Source organism: Patella vulgata, chromosome 3 (genome assembly GCF_932274485.2).
Source record: "Patella vulgata chromosome 3, xgPatVulg1.2, whole genome shotgun sequence".
NCBI classification, from domain to species: domain Eukaryota; kingdom Metazoa; phylum Mollusca; class Gastropoda; family Patellidae; genus Patella; species Patella vulgata.
The window spans coordinates 82,682,415-82,706,219 of record NC_065881.2 but is presented as its reverse complement, the minus strand read 5'-3'; the positions used below and the strand labels follow the sequence as shown (position 1 = coordinate 82,706,219).

At 39.2% G+C, this 23,805-nt stretch overlaps 1 long non-coding RNA gene across 1 annotated transcript; it reads right to left on the bottom strand.

The window, feature by feature from the left end:
• Positions 1-9,922: 9,922 nt before the first annotated feature.
• On the bottom strand, positions 9,923-22,571 carry LOC126816994 (uncharacterized). Its single transcript, XR_007678714.2, has 3 exons — positions 22,455-22,571; positions 14,751-14,846; positions 9,923-11,339 (listed from the first exon to the last, which is right to left on the bottom strand). It is a non-coding gene; the product is annotated as an uncharacterized LOC126816994 (long non-coding RNA).
• Positions 22,572-23,805: the final 1,234 nt, after the last annotated feature.

The window sequence follows — 23,805 nt, the reverse complement described above, 5'->3', positions numbered from 1 at the left end:
ACAAACAATGATAACTGGATAGATAATGTTAAAAAATAATTATTTAGGCTAGGATTAGGAAATATTTGGGAAAATGATGTCTTTGAAAATTCTAAATGCACATTTTCTGTAATAAAACTTCGACTAATTGATATTTTAAAACAAGAATGCCATGAAAAAATTATTGAATCGTCAAAATGTCACATATACAAATATATCATAGATAAGTTTACACTCCAGTTCTATCTAACTAAATCGATAAATAAGAAATATATACGCGAAATAACAAGAATAAGACTTTCTAGCCACAATTTAAATATCGAGAAAGGCAGGTATGTTAAGACCGTTAGGAAAGATAGATTATGTATATTGTGCAATAAACTAGATGTCGAGGACGATTATCATTTTATTCTTATTTGTCCCAGATACGAAGACCTGCGAAATAAATTTATAAAGCAATATTATAGTAAAATCCCAAGTGTCTATAAACTAATACAACTTCTTGCCGCTAAGAACACCACAGAATTAGAGAATCTGGGTCGGTTTCTATTTCAAGCCAATAAGAGAAGGACTGAACTTAAAATTAAAATATAATCAATCCCCTTTTAACTGTTTTTGTACATGCTATAGTCATACTCTCCTTGTACATTCTGTATATATTTTCATTGTATTTTCATTTTGTATGTATTGTTGTATGTGTGTTTTACCCGATGGGTCTTTGACCTAATGGAATAAAGAACTGAACCGATATCCTAGGGATTAAGTCGTTATAGTTTAGCTAATTGCTAATCCTTTGGAGTCTGGTCTGATCATGAAATGTAAATCAGTCACTATATAACAACAACACTGTATAATTGTACATTTAACTGATGATATTTGATTGGTGATAAATATTTATACATTGTACTGTGTTATAAGAAGATTAGCGCAGTTTCCGTTAGCGTCTGACACTCGTCTAGGATTTATTTATAATAATAAAACAAGCACTGGTTTGAATTTGCGATTAGATTTGTATAATATACAGATTCATATTTCGTTTAGTTCTTATGTAATTTCGACAGTTAAGACACGTAAAACGAAATTTTGAGGCATGATAACGACACGACATAGATCCGTGCTTTGATTATATTGTCACATGAGTATCGTTATTTGCAATATCTCTGTTATCACGACCCCATAGTTAGGGGTATCTTTTATTGACCTGCAAGAGAACCCGTGAGCTGTGACTTAATCTAAATGGAAATGTGAAGTAAATATTATCCTGATCGAAGGATTTAATGTAGGTTTTGTTTTTTGTTACAACAAAAATCACTTTAAAAGAAAGCTTTTAATCGATTGGTGGCAACTGTGCATGGTTATCTTAATTGGTTAAGTGATATAATGTCCTACACAAATGTTCTAATTTTCTGCTTCAACAGGGATAATGAAGAAAAAAGATTTTTTAAAATGAATTGAAATGAAATGGGGTTTAGCGCCCTTCTGTTCGGCTTCGAATCGGGCCAATGAAGACGGGCATACGCCATACAGTGTACTATGAGGGAAATTTTACCGGACAGCGGCACTACGACCTACTCTTCTATCGAATGCCAACTTCAAAGGGTCTTTTATGTGCACGCCAATGTGTACACGGGACCTCGGTTTTCCGTCCCATCCGAATGACTAGACAGTTGTACTTGTCAGGCCCTCCTCCCTGCATCAATGAAAATCTGGATGAGCTCTCTTTCGGCCATTGCAGGGATCGAACACCCAACCTCCCAGGGGCGCAGATCGCCAAAAGTTAGTGGTGGGGACAGACCATGCGCGGGCGACTATTGGTAAAGAGGGGGGGTTGGGGGGTCCTCCCCCGAAATTTTTTGAAAACTAGACGCTCTAAAACGCACTCTGTGGGTATTTTCAGCATCATTTTCTGGCAAACAATTCTAATCTCTCTGAGGCAGCAAATGATACGAAATCTAATCTAAAGACAAATCTTCAAGCCACCGTTCACGATTTATTCTCTCATGTACACTACAAGAACTAGAAATATTTACACCACTGAGATTGCAGCTCCGCCTCCATTCCTAGTAGTGTTCGAAGACTACGTAAAGTATTTGAGCAAAATGTGTATTCAATTGGATACACAAATGTACAGGCCTACAAATCTTTTAATTTATATAAACTAAAACAAGCCACACACACAGCTAAACATATCTATATTCAATCTCAATTGAAATAAATGTAACATTTTATTGTATTATTCATTGGTGATTAAAAATCCGATGGCAAAGGCGAATTTTCCCACGTTAAAAGTCAAAAATGGCGACCACATTGAAATAATAACTTTTCGCTTTTTTAAATTTAAATCTAGCTGTTTATATTGTTCCCATAGCTATTTTAATGATTCACATAGTACCAGTTGTATTATATTATCTATTTTGAATGTGACAGTGGTGATGTTATGTTAGAAATTACGTGTTTGGAATTTTATAATTTGCTCAAAGGTTTAAAGAGTCAATCACTTGTAGCGTGTGCCCTGAAAGAAGCCGATACATTATTACAGCTACACAAGAACCAGAAGAGCAACCCGGATCAGTCTAGTAACGTCCAAATACTTTTCTACTTGTATCCGGATTGTTCTGTAAAAAATTTTCCGCGATAACTCGGGATTCAAATTTCTCAAGCCGGTCACTGTGAACATCTGCGCCCATGCAACCTCCAGGCTAGCGAGGCAGCGACTTAGCCATCGTGCTCCCCCCACCCTCCAAAAAAAAAAAAAGATTTTACAAAATAGGCCAGTAAAAAATGAAATTTAATGGGATCCAACGTGTTACTTTTCTGCGCCAATCGGGAAAATGAATAATGGATCTTTAACATACAATTCAATATATACACAGGGCCAAGCTAGCTACGACACTTGCAAGAGACTAGACATGTGTAATTAGAGTTAAAATACAGATGTGACGTTATCCTTTGATGTTGGCGTACCATTATTTCAAATTATAGTAGGGGCAATGTGCCAAGCGTACTACTAGTTGCAATATTGAACCCGTTTGACGTATTTCATTGAAATACACGTGCTGAATAGTGTCTGTATTTTAAGTTGTGTAATGGTCTCGTGCAAGACAGTGCGTAATATATAGATATTGCCCTCGTGCTATCGCACTCGATCATTAACTACACATAATTCACGAGGTGATGTCACGTACATCCATGGCTTAAAGAAGGGAACCCATCTACAGAACACGTGTTAGATCACTCTGTGACTCAAATCGAACCTGAATAACATTCTTATAGATTCTAAAATAATACATTAAGAAAGTATTCATTGCCGTGCTGATGAATTATATATGTGACGGGGTGATTGTTTTCAAACATAGAGTTGTCTTTATATTATTGATCAGCGAACAATCTTAAAGTGGAAGTCAGGTGTTCAGAGGGTATAAGTTGGTGTGGATATGAAATGAAATAAAACGTCTTACTTTTCTGCACCAACTGGGCTAATGAAGAAGACAATATGCCAATCAGGGAAATTAGACCAATCAGCGGCATTACCACCCACTTAATAGGTCGACTTCAAAATGTCAAATGTTTTTTTAACATGCACGCCAACTAGTAAACTTGTGTACAATACATTATATACTTACTGACAGTTTAAACACAAAATATCCAGTTATTCTGAACATTGGATTTACAGAGTGAGTAGATTAGAACCGAGTTTCGGTTTCTGGTTCGTACTTGTTTTGTAGATTGGATTGAACACTGACTTTATGTATAAACGAATTATTTTCAATGAAGACAGCCCCCCCCCCCCCATCCCACACAACCATTGATTATCTAACGAACTGTATTTAACCTGTGTTCTGACATGTTGCGAATTTAAACCCTGTATTTAACCTTTATTCTGACATGTTGAGAATTTAAACACAGTATTTAACCACAGTATTTAACCAGTTTCTGACATGTTAGAATTTAAAGTCTGTATTTAACCTTTATTCTGACATGTTGAGGATTTAAACTGTATTTAACTTTTATTCTGACGTGTTGGGATTTTAAACTCTCATTTATAATATTTCGATCATAATCCGACTTATTTTTAATATGACATTTCATTAAATTAACGACATTTGCATATTATCGGCTCAAAACTGGAAGAACATTTATGAAAATACCCAACGGTTTAATTTTCTTACAAACGCTATTGGAATGATAGATTGTGGTTTATAATTACCAGTTAGAATAGGTGACTAATAGAATTCTGTCACTCGTCTATTATTAAAGCATTTATAGATATTTAGTCAGTGGTCTATATCGATCAATTTAATAGACTCCCACTTGTTCTAAAAAAACAAACAAAGAAACAAATCGATTGAATGCCATCACCATCTTAGCTATTAAATGGTTTATCAATAATTTGAAACAATTTGTTGTACTTTATACCAATCAATCGAATTGACTCCCACTTCTTTTGAATACAAAACGATTGGTCTTTAATTTTTCCAGTACAAATAATTGTACAAGAACATGATATAGGCGGTTTATGAAGCTCTCGCAAATTAAAAGTTAAATGATCAATGAGGGTATATATATACTATTCAAAAAAAGTAGGGGATATTTGATTTTTAAGTGTTATTAAAGTCACCTGATAAAACTGACGAAGAAACAAATGACAAAATGAAATGAAGTTCACATTCATCAATTTATTCCAAATGATCGTTAGACTAAGTAAGGCACAGACTGACCATTATAAGGGTAAAATGATACCCGGGGTCAAACAGCAAAGTTACCACAGCATCACAACCAAGTCAGTAACGGGTAAATCCTCCTCTGTTTGCCAAACAAGCATTGATCCGACGTGGCATACTCCTAATGAGACGTCTAAGGTCATTTTGGTCCAGATTGTCCCATTCCTGTTGCAACGCAGCAGCAAGTTCTTGGACATTGGCAGGACGTTGTTGACGTTGACGTAACCTCTGTCCAAGCATGTCCCAGACATGCTCGATGGGGGAGAGGTCGGGACTCAGTGCTGGCCAAGGTAATGTGGTGATGTTCTGTTGTTGGAGGTAACCTGTAACGATCCTGGCCCTGTGACATCTTGCGTTGTCATCCTGGAAGATGAAACGGCGGCCATGACGTCGTGCGAACGGCACAACATGGACTGCCAAGATGTTGTCCCGGTAGTACTGGCCTGTAACACGCCCTGCAACAACATGTAAAGCCGTTCTTCCAGCAACAGTGATGCCTCCCCACACCATAACAGAACCACCCCCAAATCGATCATGTCTGATGACGTTAAGGTCTTGGAAGCGCTCGTTTCGACGACGCCACACCCTCCTACGTCTGTCCAAAAAATCAACAGTGAACCTTGACTCATCTGAAAACATCACATTGCTCCAGCGTCGATTATCCCAGTGTTGACGATCCCTACACCAACGACGTCTTGCCTGAATGTGATGATCTCTCAAACAAGGGATCACGCGAGGACGTCGGGCGCGAAGGTGACCCCTATGCAGTCGATTCCGAATCGTCTGGCCACTCACTCTCACACCAGTGTCTGTTTGAAGACGAGCGCTGATCTGATTTGCTGTGATGACACGATTTCTCAAGGCCAAGGTACGGATAAATCGATCCTGGGCTTGAGTTGTCGCCCTTGGTCGACCTGAGCGTGGTCTGTCCTGTACAGATTGTGTATCACGGTATCTGGACCATAGCCTGCTTATGACAGACTGAGAAACATTCATCGTCCGCGCCACAACCGCCTGTGTTGTGCCGATCTGTAGCATGCCAAGGGCACGTAACCTTTCATTTTGGGTAAGCCGACGCATATCAAAATTTGTTTTCTGGTCACTAAAACAATTAAACTGATGTTTCCACCCTGGAATTCAATGCCACAATGACTGTAACATTCAAAGTCATAGTCGTGCAAATCTTGGGTTGGACCCCCATGATGATCCCAAGCATCACATGCATTCCATGCGGTAGCTATTGGTGCGTTTGGACGTCACATGTAACTGGAAATGTTTCTTCTGTTAGGTTCTATAGTGACTTTTTTCGTAGTCATTTGCATATTTTAGTATTATGCCCCTAAAATCAAATATCCCCTACTTTTTTTGAATAGTATATATTACGGTGGATTTAGCCATGTGAAATTTGATATTTTCCGACAAAAGGAAAATAGCGCACAGAACAGTTATAGGCCGTGGACTGAAGCAAGTTATTGTTTACGTTCGTGGAAAAGCTTAAGGCTTGTAATTTTTCTGCACAGGCTAATTTAAAAATGCATAAAATGAGTAATGACAGTTCTTCACACCTCGCTTTCCATGCACCGATTCCATGATGGAAAATACCGCCAAAATATGTCTCCAAAGCATTCATTGGTTATCAAAGCGCCAATTAAATCTATCGTTGCAAGTTCATGCCTAGTCACCTCCATCCTAGTTCCAAGCGTTGACATAATATATTATATCGCCCAAGCGTTGACATAATATATTATGTATGCGACAATATACTGTTACTTCGTGCCACAGGCCACTGACACTAATACCATATATACGCTTCAAGCTACTGACTTGAAACGTATCGCCTGGTCTTCAATAGCCCAGGTTCTTTTACTTTCGCGTCAATGTGTACACGGGACCTCGGTTTATCGTCTCACCCGAAAAATAATCACTGTCAGAGGGAACAGCGACCTCGAGGTTAGCGAACCAGCGGCTAACTCACTGAACCACCGCGCCCGGCTCCTATACGCAAATAAAGAGCGACGTTGTCTCTAGAGTAAATTTCCACGAAGACAACGTTTTAGAATTCTTTATCATTTTTGATGAATTTGATATTTTATTATTTAAAGGTATATCATGGAAAATCAGATACATAGCTGGCAGTTCTCGCTCTAATAGTTAACAACTAGATAATGTAAAGGGAATATTCTGAACATTTCGGTCAAATTGCTCCACTCTGAATCGATGTATTAGCGTTTAAAATTTTAGGCCTAGCCTCGATCATCATTACTGAAGTTGGTACGATAAAGAACAGTCTCGATTATTTGACTAAAATCATCAATGAGTGTTGAGCAGCAAATGGGATTAAAATCTAGTGAAAAGTCGACACATAAGATGACATCGAGAGTTGATTAAGGTCTTTTCATGTAAATGTCTAAATAATAGTTTATATAACATTGATTTCAAATATACTAAGCAACAAAAAGAAACGTCATGTTGGTATGTTACTTTGAATAGACAAATTGCATAAAACTTGCCAAATGTTTTATTGTATAATTGTGACCACATCTCCAACTTTACCTGAGCAATAAAGTCTTATTCCCAAACACAGAGCTGAACCCAGGAAATGTTCTCAAAACGCAACCTGACTTCTGAGATGGTAATGTGTTCTCCATGATTTTCATGTAACTCATGCTGCACGTGCTGTTCACCGGGACAAGCCCTATAAAATGCTTCCCCCATACCTGGTTGAATCATTCACACTACGTCACGACAGCTCAGAGGAACCAGGCGCTTGGAAGACATGACACTGCCCACGCCGCTGCGAATCACTTCCAGGTCAATGTTCGGATCATCTACAGGCTTCAGCTACGCTTTCGGGCCACCAACACCACGGACGATCGCCCCGAACTGGTAGACCAAGGGTTAACACAAGACCGCCATGTTGTGCGACAGCCGGTGCAGAATCCCTTCACACAGGCATCTGAGACGGCACGTCAGACAGTGGGAACACACGGAAGACTCATCAGTACCGATACAGTGCGCTGACGTCTCACCAGAGAGAACATCCAATGCCGTAGACCTTACCGTGGACTGTTCCTTACCCTTTGCCATCGACGTGATCGTCTACAATTTGCCCAACAACACCAGACCTGGCGACACAGGCAATGGAGAAATGTTCTGTTCACAGATGAGAGTCGGTATTGCGTATCAACTGCAGATGGCCGATAGCCAGCGTTATTCTGACCAATGTGTCATTGAACGAGACTCATGGGGAGAGGTCCGAGCATAATGGTTTGTTGTGGAATCTGCCTGAAACAGTGGGTCCTGTGGTGTTCCAAAATCTTGGTCCAGGGAGAAGAGGCGGCATCACAGCAGTGCGCTACATCGATCGCTCAAGCGCTCACGACTTAAACCCGATTGAACATCTTTGGGATGAAATTCAGAGGCGACTTAATAACGTCATACCAAGACCAAACAAAGCCGATAGATTGCGCCAGGCTTTTCAGCGAGTGTGGTTCAAGGTACCAATGGCGGTCATCAATCGTCTGACTAACTCCATGTACAGACGCTGAGCTGCTGTTATATTGACACTCGCGGTGGACACGCCAGATACTGATGTATAGACTGTGTATAGACTAAACCTTCTCGTAATGTGTCAATAAACTGTTCACCAAAAAATTGCTTTGATCCATGTAACACTTTCTTAGTGACAACAGAGGTTAGTTTAATAAATATATGGTTTATTTACAACGGGAACAGAATATCAAACATCTACATAATTACAACAGCAATACAGGTCCTAAAACTATACAAGAACTAGTCTACGACAGGAACACATCTAACAATCTTGAATCAACCATTCCGCCCCTCTGCCAAGGCAGCGGCTGAACTCGGGTGAGTCCATACACTCGTCCAAGCCTTTCTTCTCCGCCCGGCTCCTCTCTCCTAACTGTCAGTGAACTCCTCAATATATACCCTTGCACACATGGTCATACATGCAAGTGTCTCTTTTATCTCGTCACGGCATGCCTACTGACCAATGCATATTCCTTTGAAGTAAAGCGGAGCGTTACAAAGACCACACGTAGTTTGTAAAGAACATACTGAATCAATTAGATGTTTAATAAGCTCGTGCTTAACAGAAGTTTATATAGAGGTGAAAGTCAAAAATCATATATTATTAAAACCAGCAGAGTTCATTAAGTTATATGTACCTAAATGATACTGTTCAATTTGGTGAGAAATATAAATCACTTTGTCACATCCATTTAGTAAGTCGTTTTCTAGAATGATTTCATTAAAGTGCCTCTGATTTTGGAATCATACTGACGTTTTTTGTTGGTTTTTTTTTTGCTGTTTAGTATATTATGGAAAATATTGAGTTAGAGGTTTAGCTCTTTAACTATTTACATTTGGAAAACATAAAGCTCAAACTTTTTCTCTTTTCTGGAATTAACAGATTTGCACCAATCCCCAGCATGTCAATTCCTAGAGCTTCCAGAAGGATGAAATATTGGGGAGCAAAGATACGATAAATCTGAATGCAGGGGAAATCAACACAAATAAAAGCCGGTCTTGGCATTGGGTGGGAAAAAGATGGACATAGGGACATATCTCATGCCCACATGTTTAACGGACTACCGCTCTCGCCGTCCTATAATGAAGAATGAATTGAATGCATCATATTACGTCATCATCGGAAATGTCACGTGAGCATATGCGGGTCTTGACTGAGTTCAGTGATTAACATTATCCGCAAAGGCTAGGCAGAGTTAAGCATTTTCATTGGTCGATGCTTTGGGACAAGATAACTTTGATTCTAACTGATGAAACTTAGTGAATAGTTTTACTACCAGGTACTTCAAAACCTTGACTGTGAACATTTGTTGCTTAGACAACGTATAGATAATAAGCTTGATTGCTCGATACTATTCAAAATGTGCAATTAATTAGTATGTGTCATCTATTTATTTGGGGATTGCGACGGTGGGGGGGGGGGGGGGCACCAGCCTCACCGTTGTCTTGTTGTTAGCTACAGTTTGAACTGTTCGTAAGTAATTATTAATTCATATGGATGTTCCTACTACAAGTGTTGTATCCAAATAACGGCACTTGACTCGGTGACACCATTCGACTACCCCCACCGTTATGTAAAGCCAGTGTTGAGATAAAGCCAAACGTGTGTCCACAGTAAAAAATCAACTCGAGTTTATTTTATTCGAAAAGAACATTTAATAATAGGCAGTTTGTGATATCACAAATAAATGATCTACCCCCCATTTCTGAAAAAACGCTCACAAGTTACATTCTCTGATTTAGCAAAAGAATAGATATATTCGACCTTACCCATATTTAGAGTATAATAACCCTCTTGAATTGACTTTTTTACATTTTTATAATGATCATTCACAGTAGGCAAACACATCGTGTTCTGATTTCGACACCAACCATAGAATCTAATCATATAATCTTGAAGTATGAAAAGTGTCCAAAAAACTGCACCATTAAATCTTCGACACATTTGGTTTGTTTGCTTGTTCATGGATATGGTGGAATTAGTCACAGCAGCACAATATCCGTGACGATTAATTACATTTTTAGGGTCGATATAATACCGGTTATGTGTCGCTACATGCACATCATACGTGACGTCGGCGGAAGTAATTTCGTGTCCTGGAAGTACATACTTTTTGTTGTAGTGTGACAGGTTTTCACGGGGCCCGATGTCAAAATGCCAATCGTATCTATGCCTTTCAAAATAAAAAGCATAAGTTAAAATTACACAGACCGGACTCAGTAAACCACGCGATGCAGATTTTATGAATGCCTCTTCCAGTGTGGTAACGTTCATATGTTTTAAGATATGTCTATTACAGTTAGTTATAGTATCTCTCCATATGTATACAGGGAAATAACTCATGAAATCCCCAGGCAATGGTTTTCAAAGCATCTGCATTGTAAATGAACTATAACTATCGAGTATAGATAACGTATTTAGTCCTTTAACACGCAATCTTCCATTTATCATGATGTTTTCGGGTGCAACGGGGGTTATGAACTTTGCATCGGAATCAATCCACGCTAATATCGGGGTGTTGATAAATCTATCCATTAAAAAACTCGAGTACAATTGTATGACATATCCAAAATAGCGTAATTTTATTTTTTGCATTCGCTTTATTACTGTTGAATTTTCGGGCAATGATTCATAGAAAAACTGAAAATCTATACCCATTTTAAGTTTGTGTTTTTCTAACTTCTCAGCAAATATTTTGTCATTAGAAGACTCTTTATCAAGAATTAGAGCAACTTTACCGTATCGTTTTGACCAGTACAAAGAAATGCTGGGGAATAAATGACAATATACGAGATTTAAAATCCTGGGTATAGTCGTCATCCGTATAACAAGAGTTATCTCCGGTAACGCCTTCCTTGGAATGAGACTTATCTCCGGTAAAGTCTGCCTTGGAGTGAGACGGATCTCCGGTAAAGTTTGGTTTTGGATAAGACTTTTCTTAGCGAAAGTCAACGTTGGGACCGGTTTGGATGACGCTAACGTGTTATCCGGTTTACTGAACAATTTCCAATTACTGTACTTGTCATGATATAAAATGTTGACAGCCCATATTAAGAACAACACCAACAATGTGTATTTAAATTTGCCTGAAAAGAAATGAAATAAATTAAATCGAAGTAATTAGTATAGTTGGACAGCTGGGTAAAAGATGTGGTTTTTGTTGTGAATTGTGGAGTTTTTAATAATAAAATAATTTCTAGACCTGCAAGCAGTACAGAAACGGCTTTCAGGCTTGGGACAAACTAGATATCGAATCAAGATATTCTGATAACGGAACCTAAAGATATGGTTTGGCAGATGTTATGGAGTTTCACTTTCTGTGTTTTCCTTGTGGTCCGAGTTCGGTGAACGATTGCCCTTCCTGTAACTAGGTGGGTGGTTGGATGGCCGAATGGTTAGCACGTGTGCGCTGTATAATAAGGTCGGTCATTGAGCCAGTTTCTTATATTAGGCATTAGAAGATTGGCTAAAACGCGAAAGAATTTGAAACATAAACTGTGATAACTCTGAAAGAAACTCATATTTCGTTTTTTGTTATTTTACCAACTTGTGTTGATATTTTTTGATATAAAAAAAGACGAGTAGGAGATTTTATTTATCACCCAATCCCTTCTTACATGCACAAATAGATAAATATAATTCTTTGCTGTAGATTTCACTTTTACTGAACATTACGGCGTAGTGATGCATCATTTTTTTGACAGCAATTCAACCATTGCAAAGTCCTTTATATTGACCCAGTGTTTCCATCAAGGTCAATTGAATAACAATAATTCATGTTTAATAAAAATAAATGTTACTTTTAATAAGAAATGAACTGTTCTTTGAAAATAAAAAAAGTAGTTTCTTTTGAACTGACCAATCAAATTCATGTAAAGCGATATCTCCTAAGGAGATTATGAAATATACTGAGCGCCATGGAAAACGCATCACTTTTTTTCCCAAATATTTTATTACTAAGTGGTTTTGTATGTATAATATTATGCAATACTATGAACGCAAAAAATATCGGCCCGTGTGCAAAAAAAAGAAATTGCACGAGATGCACATGAAAAACCCAATATTCACATGCAGCATTGTGTGTGAGCCCTTTAAAAGCATGTTTTCAACTTAATGTGCAGTACATGAACTATGAAACGTCAATCTGTCGTAATTTGTTGTTGGACGTGTGAAAGAATCGAGCTAGAGATGCCGAGACTTACTGAAAATCAACGGAATGAAGCCATGGGAATGTCCAGGGCTGGCATGGCTACACGTGCTATTGCCAGACACTTCAATTGTCATCAGTCCACTATTGTAAGGTTGGTGGAACGTGTTCGAGATACTGGATCAACACGTGACCGTCAACGTCCTGGTCCACAACGCGTTACAACCCAGGCTCAAGACCGCTACATCCGGGTCACTCATATGCGTGACAGATTCCGCCCAGCGACTCGAACATGTGCAGCAGTCGTCGGAAGACAAGGACCAGTATGTGCCAACACCGTAAGACGTCGTCTAAGAGAAGTAGGACCTTATGTTGGAGTGTGCTCTTCAGTGATGAGAGTCGCTTTCATCTTTATCCCGCTGATGGCCGTCAACGTGTGTGGAGACGTCTTGGGGAACGTCTTGCAGACTGCTGCGTCTTCGAAACGAATCGATGGGGTGGGGGAAGTGTAATGGTGTGGGGAGGCTTCACATTTCATCACCGGATCGCCCTACACAATTGCAGGGGTCGCGTTAATGCTGTCGCCTACCGTGATGATGTCCTGCAACCAATTGTTGTTCCGATGTTTCGAGCGCACCCACAACTTCAGCACTTCCAACAGGATAATGCACGTCCGCATACCGCCCGTTTTAGTATGGACTACCTGGCTGCTAACAACATCAATGTCTTGGACTGGCCAGCCATGTCTCCAAACATGGCACCGATAGAACATGTCTGGGATGAGATTGGACGCCGTCTGTATCGGAGACCACAGATGCACACCATTGCTGCTTTAGAAGCTGCTCTTGTCCAAGAATGGAACAATTTGCCCCAGGCCTTCTTTCAAACATTGGTAAATTCCATGCGACGTCGCTGCACAGCGTGCGTAAGAGCCCGCGAAGGACACACGCGCTACTGACATCTGTGTCGTACTTTTGGTTTTGACCCCTCTGACTTTGTACCATTGATTACAGATTAAAACGGTCTGACTCTTCCTTTTCCATCCGTGTCATGTAACGGGGATTACATTTTTCTTGTCAGTTATTTGTTCATTCATACGCGTCCGCAAAGCTGGGTGTTTTATGACGGTGGCAAACAATTCCCCCCCCCCCCCCGTTTTCTAGTAGAGTAGGTGACACGAATTTATGCTCTCCGTAGCTTCTGTTCGTATGGCCCTTTCATTTTTGCTCCTAGTCCTGTGATACATAACTTTTTACATTACCGATCTATTTTTTCCATGGTCTACCAAACTTTGCTATTTTGTTGAATTTATTGGCGTTTCGCTCGGTCATGGCACATTTCGCGATTCAGATATGAATTCGGCGAACCCGGAAAGGTATAGTTTAATACATTACTAATATCGTTATATCTTGCCAAATATGGCCATCGTTTTGAATATGAGCTCAACCTGGAATACGTTTTGGTCGGAACATGTTTTTATGTTTAGTTTATAAGTAACTGACACTGAAAACATATAGTTTAATATATTGCACAGCTTTTGCTTTTGAGGGGACTTTATGACCCCCCCCCCCCCCACACACACACACAAAATGAGCCCCCATCATGGATTTAAACCCCTAGTGGAATTCGACATGTTTTAGGAGGAATACCCAGTTCACTGGATTCAGTGGGTCCAATTCTGACATAAATCACCTTCATATCGCGGCCCAAAAGAATCTGTCCCGAATTTTACCCCACTAAATTAAAGTAAAAGGCCAGAAATTCCTCATAACAGCCATCTTGAATATTTTAAATTCCCCAAGGATGCCATTGTGGTATCATCTGGATTTTGACACTACACATATTGAAGATATATAATACGCAAAAAAACTATATTTCGTTACATTACACACCTTTCGATACATTACACACCTTTTTTAGTTAACTTTTTATTAGTTTCGTGCCAAAATAAGCCACCATTTTGAATTGCGCCCCCTAGCGGAATCAGACGTCACTTTTGGAGGGAATACCCATGCTCATTGGATTCAGCGGGTCGAATTCTTATCGAAACCGAGGCCCGAGAGAATCTGTCACATATTTTACCCCACCAACTAATCAGAAAATGCCTCGTGGCGACCATCTTGAATACATGTATTTCAATTTCCCCAAGGGTGGCATCATCCGGATTCTGAATCTACACATATTGAAGATATATAATCCACCAAAAAAACATTAGGTGGACTATACTTCCACGTCAAGGCTTAAAATGAGGTTTGGCAACTGGACTAAATTAATGATTAATGAACAGCCTGTTTTCTGGCAAAATATAAAACAACTTTCAAACGAAGAAAAACTTATAATAATATATTACCAATCTTCATTATTAGCTACAGCACTTTTTCTCGGAGAACTGAAATTATTCGTCTTGTGTGTAGTTATCTCAGTAATTACAAACTAAATCCGCTATCTGGAATACATAAATTAATTGCATTAAACATACATTCTGCAAGAGCTAAATCTGATTATTGCAAGACTTAATTTAGGCTTCAGATGTTATAGAAATTATAAAATAGACCTTTATTTAAACAAGCCCAAAATCAACTCTGTAGACCCACGGATGGCTCGGCTACAGTTTGGATTTAAATAGGATTTCACTGATTGATTAAATCAAAAATGGCGCCCCATGCGGAGATTATTAACCGTTACGTTGACGTCATCAGTTAGATCGAGGCTAAATGATAAGAGTGTACCAAAAGAGGCCGCTGTTGAGCGATGCCGCATGTCAGTCAATTTGATTGAAAGTTCGATATATACGGCCTTGATATTATGTTCAGTTGTGGTTAAAATGAGAGTTTGGATGTTGGTATTATACTCTCTTTTGTCACTTGCGTTTACAGAAAAATTGATAAACATCGCAGCTAACATCACCCCAGTTGAATTGCAGCCCCATTGGATCACTGTAGTGTTTCCTATTTGTCTGCTTCGGAAGTCACGTAGTCACGTTACAGTACAAGAGTACACGCAGGCTAACAAGAAGTCGGCTATAATTATGCCTCATTGATTTGGTCCATTTCTTTCAAACTTTCGCTTCTTATCTATATAATAAAAGTCTTATTTATAATTTGTAGTAAAAATAAATGTGATACGAATTGAACTGCAACCCCGTCTCAAGCCATTGAAAACGTTACTTATGTAGGTGGAGTTAACGCCTGTCAATCAAACGATCGGCCAAGGTGAAGATATATTTGACTACCATTTCTAGTCAAATATTACAACGATGATAACTTTGTTCAGAATAAAGTAATTTGACTGAAATTTTCAATATATTCTTTCATCGTGTACGTACTTTTGAACTGTTATAGCAAGAATGGCCAACTCTCTATAAAAATCTCCCATAATGTATTTTTAAAGGACATAAAGTCAAGACCTAATTATGTTGAACGTTTTACTTATCCCACATAAGTTCTCTGAGTAAAACCTGTAGTTATCATCTCAGGAATATTGGACCAATACGCCATCAGATCACCGAAGATGCTGCGTCATCCACTCAAAACCTTCGATCAAATGACAATTTCTTTCAACGATTCGCAACTACAACTTAAAATATTTTGGTGCGTAATCATTTACATGCGTTGTCGTGCCATCATCGGCTTGTGCTAAAAACACAAACCCTTCTTCCCGGATTATCTCTTTTACTGATTATTGGCTCCACATAGTGTAGATACGTCATACCTCACGCACTCGGATTGAATGAGTGATGGGTTTATAAATAATAACAGTGATTATTTCATAATAATTTAATAAAAAGGTAACACGTCTGACACTCCTGCTGGAAAGTTCCCACTGTCCATATAAGGTTGGTTATCGACGCCATGAGGCTTAGTAACATAATTATTTACGTAATATTTGACAAATTGAATAATTCATAGCAACAGTCTAGGCATATATAACGAGCGGAATTTATGCGCTCTGGGGTAGACACGCTTTGGGATTTTGAGAGAGAGATCATCTTGATTCGTTGGGAGATACCGTTGAGGTTCACGAGACAGCATCTGGATTCAGAATGCAACGTTAATTCGTAGGAGAGCCATATGATGTAGTGAGTTCCGTCAGTAAACTCGACCTGCGAGATTGGTGGTGTGTCTAGAAATATAAAAGACGCTGATCAGTTAAACACTGACATGTAGATTCGTTGGGAGATACCGTTGAGGTTCAAGATACACCATCTGGATTCAGAATGCCCCGTTAATTCGTAGGAGAGCCATATGATGTAGTGAGTTCCGTCAGTAAACTCGACCTGCGAGATTGGTGGGGTGTCTAGAAATATAAAAGACGCTGATCAGTTAAACACTGACATGTAGATTCGTTGGGAGATACCGTTGAGGTTCAAGATACACCATCTGGATTCAGAATGCCCCGTTAATTCGTAGGAGAGCCATATGATGTAGTGAGTTCCGTCAGTAAACTCGACCTGCGAGATTGGTGGGGTGTCTAGAAATATAAAAGACGCTGATCAGTTAAACACTGACATGTAGATTCGTTGGGAGATACCGTTGAGGTTCAAGATACACCATCTGGATTCAGAATGCCCCGTTAGTTCGTGGGAGAGCCATATGATGTAGTGAGTTCCGTCAGTAAACTCGTTCTGCGAGTTGAGAGATTGGAGAATGACATTTATTGTAACCTATGTATCATTTGCTTGACATAAAATGTAGAAACGAACTGTGATATTGTTATGCCAGTAACTATGAACTGGGTAAACTGAATACACAACGTGAAAAGGAGTCATAATTAAAGAATAACAAATATAACCGGGGACAAAATACTAAACGATCACGAGGCTAATAGAATGTGTATCAGGAGATAGTATGCGTCACATGTATGTTTTTGATGAGGGGGCTTTTCATATTTAACCAGCGATGCATATCGCTACACGGAGCCATCCGATATACATTCACGTAGGTATGTCCGACTCGCGTTAACCCTCTTATCATTGTATATATTCCTGAAGCAATGGTTCGAGAAATCCCTCTCTAGCCATTGCTGGATTGGCTTCTGATACTTGAGCTTTTGAAGGATTGTGTCTATTCTTCCCGTTCAATCAAATCTATCCTAAGTACAGCAACATGACAGTCCTTCGTTTAATATGAATCTTCCCTAAAACTTTGTTCAGTGACTTAAGTTAAGGTATTAAAAATGGTGACAGTATGTTCGTCTCCAAACAGTATTGTTTACATTGTTTTCCATTTGATAGCCTCGTCTGTCACGCAATCAGTTTTTCTGCAATATTCTGCTATGCACTGGTTAACTGGGCATAATACAATCGTGAGTCATGACGTAACATTATGTAAACCTATTTGATCCAATTTGGAGCTCTGTTTTAAGCGTAATGCTTTTGTAACGCAGTTAGCTATTGGTTGTTAATCGGACCATTGACCAGTCATACGATTGATCAGTAAACAGATTAACTTAAATGACAATATTGGTGTCAGCCATTACCATATATGTGATAGAACTGGTTAAACACATTCCAAACAGATCATTACTATGGTATATGCCTAACGGCGATTTGAAGAAACAGGAAGTGATGTAAAAATTAGAAAACAGGAGTTATCCTTAAATTTAAATGACTGAAGATACACGGTCGAATTTCAGCTCACTGATAATTCCATTAAAGGCAAAAATTTGAGACAGAGAGGATATCTGACAATTCAAATAAATAATTGGACAATTCAAATAAATAATTGACTGTCACTATATGCTTTTTTTTTTAATTCATTTTCATTCTATATTTAATAAAAATTGACACTTAGTTGAGGGATTATGAGTAGGCAAAGTCCCGAAGATTTGAACCTGAACATAGTAATAAAGAACTAAACGACCTACGAATAATGAAAAACAAGCATAAAAAGTTTCACTGGATTCTGTTCTAAATAGTTAAATGACACAAACCCAGGTGTAACCAGCGGTTGCCAGACAAGATACGCCCACATTTTGGAAGAGATGGATAGAGAAAAGTAAAAAAAAAACGATTTTTCGTACAATCAGGGGCCATAATCCAGAAAATATCGAAAGGGATTGGTATCTTTAGGATATAAAGATATATTTTAAGTTTCATCAACATCGGATAAAAATTGTGACATCTAGAGAGGGTCCACGACCATCGTATCACATACTTTTATACAATTTGCGTAAAAGAGCGGCCAGTATGTCGGGCAGTTTCCCAAAATTCGAATTCAACCTTCATTATGGGGGAATGGCGATATATTTGAAAGGTTTTTAAAATCTGATAAAAAAAAATTGTGACCTCTAGAGAATCCACAAGCTAAAAAACAGGATTTTGCGTACAATGAGGGTCCATAACCCAGGCAGTTACGGCCTGATATGCGCGAATATCGAAAGGAACAATAGCTTTGGCTTATAAACATATATTTCAAGATTCATCAAAATCGGATAAAAATTGTGACATCTAGAGGGTCCAAAACCTTGGCATTACATACTTTTACACTATTTGTGTACAAGGAGCGGCCATTTTGTCAGTAAGTTTCTGTCCGAGTTTCACGAAATTCGCACTCAACCGCCATTATGGTGTAATACTCCCTATCAAACCAGGGTGGCGTCCTTACTGCGCTGATACGGCAACGGAAAATGGTCTCTGAGTCACGGCGTTTGTTATGAGCATGTTCAGAACAAACACCAAGGTTCTGCGTTCTGACTTGGAAAGCTGTGAAAAGGCGACTTTTTTCAAGTTTGTAATTTTTTGGGACATCTTCCCACGCTGTTTTCAAGTTTGCCGGTGACCTTTGGCATTTTCTGGTCACCGTACGGTCGCAGCAGCGCAATAAGGACGCCGCCGAGTCTGGCGGGGGCTTAACGGTGATATATTCGAACGATTTTTTTAATCGGATAAAAACTGTGCCCGCTAGTGGGACCACAAGCTAAAACCGGGGCTATAATCAGGAAGTAACGATCCGATATGCGCGGGTTATAAACATGCATTTGAAGTTTCATCAAAATTGGATGAAAATTGTTACAGCTGTTAGAGGGTCGACAATATACCATATATTTATAGTATTTGCGTAGAAGTGGTGGCCATTTTGTTCGGCAGTTTTGGTCTGATTTTCACGGAATTCGACCTGAGGGACGGCAATCTAAAAACGTGATTTTTCGTACAATCAAGGGCTATAATTCAGGTAGTTACGACCTAATATGTGCGAATTACCGTATGAAAATTATGATATCTAGAGTGGGGGATCACGTGGGTAAGACGCTAGCTCGCTAGCCTGGAGGTCGGGTGTTCGATCCCTGCATTGGCCGAGAAAGTTCATCCAGATTTTCCGGCGTGGTTCTCCCTTGTCAGTGATGCAGGACGGAGGGGCTGCCAAGGAAAGCTGTCTAGTCGTTCGGATGGGACGAAAAACCGAGGTCCCGTGTACACATTGACGTGCACGTAAAAGATCCCTTGGCAGTTGGAATTCGATATAAGAGTAGGCCGTAGTGCCGCTGTCCGGGCAAAATTTCTCTCATAGCACACTGTATGGCGTATGCCCGTCTTCATTAGCCCAGGTTAGGAGCAGAACAGTAGGACGTTAAAAAATAGTCATTGTTCCACAAATAAAACACATGTGTTACGAGGTATGGCTCGTCAAAACTTCCTAAAGACCGCCGTATGGCATTATGTTAATTACGGAATTTCAGACGAAGTTCAGCATGATCCTATCTGATGACTGAATTAAACTTCATTGGCTTCTTTTGCTATTTGTTACACCCCCCACCCCCCAATCTTTATCTCTAAACATGATAGGGGTTGTGTACTAATGACCCCAATGCTTCACACCAACTATGTATATGAAGGTTGTGGAATGCTACAAAAGATAGGTTTCGCAGTCTTCTCCCATGATACCAAAGAAAGTGTATCCCAAAGCGGCATGACACCAAATTGGTTAACCCAAAACAGGGTCCTTCTAATTCTGCTGACGATATGTCGGGTAGACGGGTAGTTTGAAGAAATATAATATTTTTTGGGAAAAATCCATTTGCCTTCTAGTCTGAAAGCTATTCTGCATTGTTCAACTGTTTTCGGGCTATTCATTTAATTAATTAATTTCGGGAATTGATATCCTTCAATTGACTAATGGATCAAAAAACCAGCGGCTGCCAGGCAGGATACGCCCACATTTGCGAGAGATGGATATTGAATATGCTAAAAAGAAAGTGATTATTCGTACAATCAGGGGCCATAATTCAGGAAGTTACTGTCCGATATGCGTGAATATCGAAAGGAACCGAGATCCTTGGGTTATAAACTTACATTTCAAGTTTCGTCAAAATCGGATAAAAATTGTGACCTCTATAGGGTCCACAACCTTGATATACTATATTTTTACGCTATTTGAGAACGAAGGGGGGGGGGGCATTTTTTCTGTCAGTTTTGGGCCGATTTTCACGAAATCCGAACTCAGCCGTCCTAAGGGTGTAACGGTGATACAATATTACGTTTTTTTAAATCGGATAAAAATTATGACCTCTATAGGGTCCACAAGCTAAAAATGCGATTTTTCGTACAATCAAGGGCCATAATTCAGAAAGTTACGGTTCGATATGGGCAAATATCGAAAGGAACAGAGATCTTTGGGTTATAAACTTACATTTCAAGTTTCAACAAAATCGGATAAAAATTGTGACCTCTATAGGGTCCACAACCTTGATATACCATATTTTTACGTTATTTGAGAACGAGGGGCGGACATTTTGTCGGTCAGTTTTGGGCCGATTTTCACGAAATAGGGTGTAACGGTGATACAATAATACGCTTTTTTAAATCGGATAAAAATTATGACCTCTATAGGGTCCACAAGCTAAAAACACAATTTTTCGTACAATCAGTGGCCATAATTCAGGAAGTTAGGGTCCGATATGCGCAAATAGGGAAAGGAATCACGATCTTTGGGTTATAAACTTGCATTTCAAGTTTCAACAAAATCTGATAAAAATTGTGACCTCTATAGGGTCCACAACCTTGATATACCATATTTTTACGCTATTCGAGAACGAACGGCGGCCATTTTGTCTGTCAGTTTGGGGCCGATTTTCACGAAATTCAAACTCAGTCGGCCTTAGGGTTTAACGGTGATATAATAATACGTTTTTTTTAAATCGGATAAGAATTATGACCTCTATAGGGTCCACAAGCTAAAAACGCGATTTTTCGTACAACCAGGGGCCATAATTCAGGAGGTTACGTTCCGATATGCGCGAATATCGAAAGGAACCAAGATCCTTGGGTTATAATCATACATTTAAAGTTTAAACTAAATTGGATAAAAATTGTGACCTCTAAAGTGTTCACAAGCTAAAGACGTGATTTTTCGTACAATCAGGGGCCATAATCCAAGAAGTTACAGTCCGATACATGCCAATATCGAAAGGAACCGAGATCTTAGGGTGATAAACCTATATTTCAAGTTTCGTTGAAATCGGATAAAAATTGTGACCTGTAGACTGTTCACAAACAATTGTGGACGGACGTCCAGACGGACGGACAGGGGCGACGAAAATATACGTCCACATGAAAATGTGGGCGTATAATAAAATCAGTATCGCGGCCCCGAGGAATCAAATCAGGTATTTTATCGGCCATATCATTTCTAACCTCTCTCCCCCCAAAAACATGGAACATAGTGTGCTTTCGGTTCCAAAATCACAAAAATGCCATATTGTGGAATAGTTTCTCGTTTCTGTACTAACGGACCGGAATAACAGGAAAACGCGTTTGTGAACGTCTAATTTTCTCATATCCCGGACGCCTTGCTTTGCGCCTTCCTCGATCGCAGGCGGATATATGTTATTTTTTAATTGGGAATTTCATTTCTGCACCCTCTAAAGATGACCGGAAGCGAACGCCTGTCGATAAGAAACCTCATCGATTAACCCTCTGTGTTTCGAGATAAAGAGATGGTACTATAGATCCATCTGGCAAACCTGGTAATTTTGTATTCAAACTAACGATTGATTATTGTTATCAATAACATTTCTGCCACATTCAACTACAATATTATTAAGAATATAATACTACCTGAGACAGGTACAAAGACGGGTTAGTTCGGTCCTGGAGTTTTACGTCCACTTCCACCAAGAGTAATATCGTACACAACAAACACAGGTACAAATCATGTCTTTTCAAATCGACGCGATAATAGCCGGCCTGTTAAATTTGACATCATGAAGGCGGGGCGTCGTGTACAACAGCCAATCAAAGTACTAACCTGATATGAGTTGCGCAGGAATAATACATCGTAATTATGAATGTCAATTTTGATGGAAACATCACTTGATTTAATATTTGCAGATAAAACAAAGTTGTTTCACTACAGTGAGGTGCATATGTTTAATAAGTCCTAATAGTATAAAATTAACTTATTTTCACTATGTTACATGCATTAATAATGAAATTAAGTTTGCCAGGTGAAACTAAAGGCACACAATCGTAGCTAAGACTGGAGTAGCTATCCTTAATCCCCAATCTCTAATAGGGTGTCTTTCTATATTGACTAAGGGGAAGCACTTTAAAAAAAAACTCGCCTAGTCTCTAAGACCAAGTCATACAGCATGGTCGAATTTGTAAACTAAACGCCGATGTACTGATTTATAAAAGTTATTGCCTTAATACAGCTCCGTTGATTATGAATTTATGAAGTATGAATTCTTACGTATGACCAATCTGATTTATACTTTGTTTCAATAATAAAACAATATTTTTTGAGGGAATAATGTTGGAGGAATGGCGATAATCTATGGAGTCAAACAATATATTCGAACATTGTGGTATTTTTAATGGTAAAAAAATATTGTCAATATTGATTTATTGAAATTATTGTCCGAAACTTCGTGGAATCCATGATATATACATCCACAGCTGCCCTTTTGAGACTTTACATGTTTACTGTTTGACATTTGTCCATTAACTTTATTGACAGTTGGTGGCCCCAGATGGACAGGTAAGTTTTTTCGAATAATATAAAAATGAATGAAATGAAATGGGGTTTAATGTCCTACTGTTCTGCTCCCAACTGGGCTAATTAAGACGGACATACGCCATACAGTGTGCTATGAAGACAATTTTGCACGGACAGCGGCACTACGGCCTACTATTATATCGAATTCCAACTGACAAGGGATCTTTTACGTGTACACAGGACCTAGGTTTTTCGTCCCATCCGAACGACTAGATAGCTGTCCTTGTCAGGCCCTCCGTCCTGCATCACTGACACGGGAGAACCACGCCGGAAAATCTGGATGAACTTTCTCTGCCAATGCAGGGATCGAACACACCACCTCCAGGCTAGCGTGCCAGCGTCTTACCCACTTAGCCAGCGTGACCCCCCCCCCCCTCGAATGATATAACGTAAGGAGATATATAATATATA